The sequence below is a fragment of the Myotis davidii genome, unplaced genomic scaffold (assembly GCF_000327345.1).
Source record: "Myotis davidii unplaced genomic scaffold, ASM32734v1 scaffold570, whole genome shotgun sequence".
In the NCBI taxonomy this organism is placed as follows: domain Eukaryota; kingdom Metazoa; phylum Chordata; class Mammalia; order Chiroptera; family Vespertilionidae; genus Myotis; species Myotis davidii.
The window spans coordinates 1,867,537-1,867,925 of record NW_006283631.1 but is presented as its reverse complement, the minus strand read 5'-3'; positions in this window follow the sequence as shown (position 1 = coordinate 1,867,925).

Here is a 389-nt window from a genome sequence, read left to right as displayed (position 1 = left end):
CCTAAAATATAGTACAATTTTTTTTAAATAAACAAAACTCATTAAAGTGACACTGATTTGAATTCCACAGGATCCCGGACAGTTAAAAATGTTATTCCCTATAAAGTAAATTTGTTCTTCACAGGCAAAACAATAAAGTGTGTGTCTCTGCTTAATTCATTGAGATTCATTTTAACGCTCCAGCTAATGAGGGCAGAAGACTAATCGTAATTTATAGTGTCTTCAAATAAGTTAACAAAACATATCCGATAGGCTAATCACCACAGGCATGATTCTGGAAGAGCGACAACACCTATGCGTACAAAACACAAACAAACACTTCCCCAATTATCAAGAGCCAATGTGACCCATTATCCCCAAGGGCGCGTCTTCTTCAAGAAGAGATGACC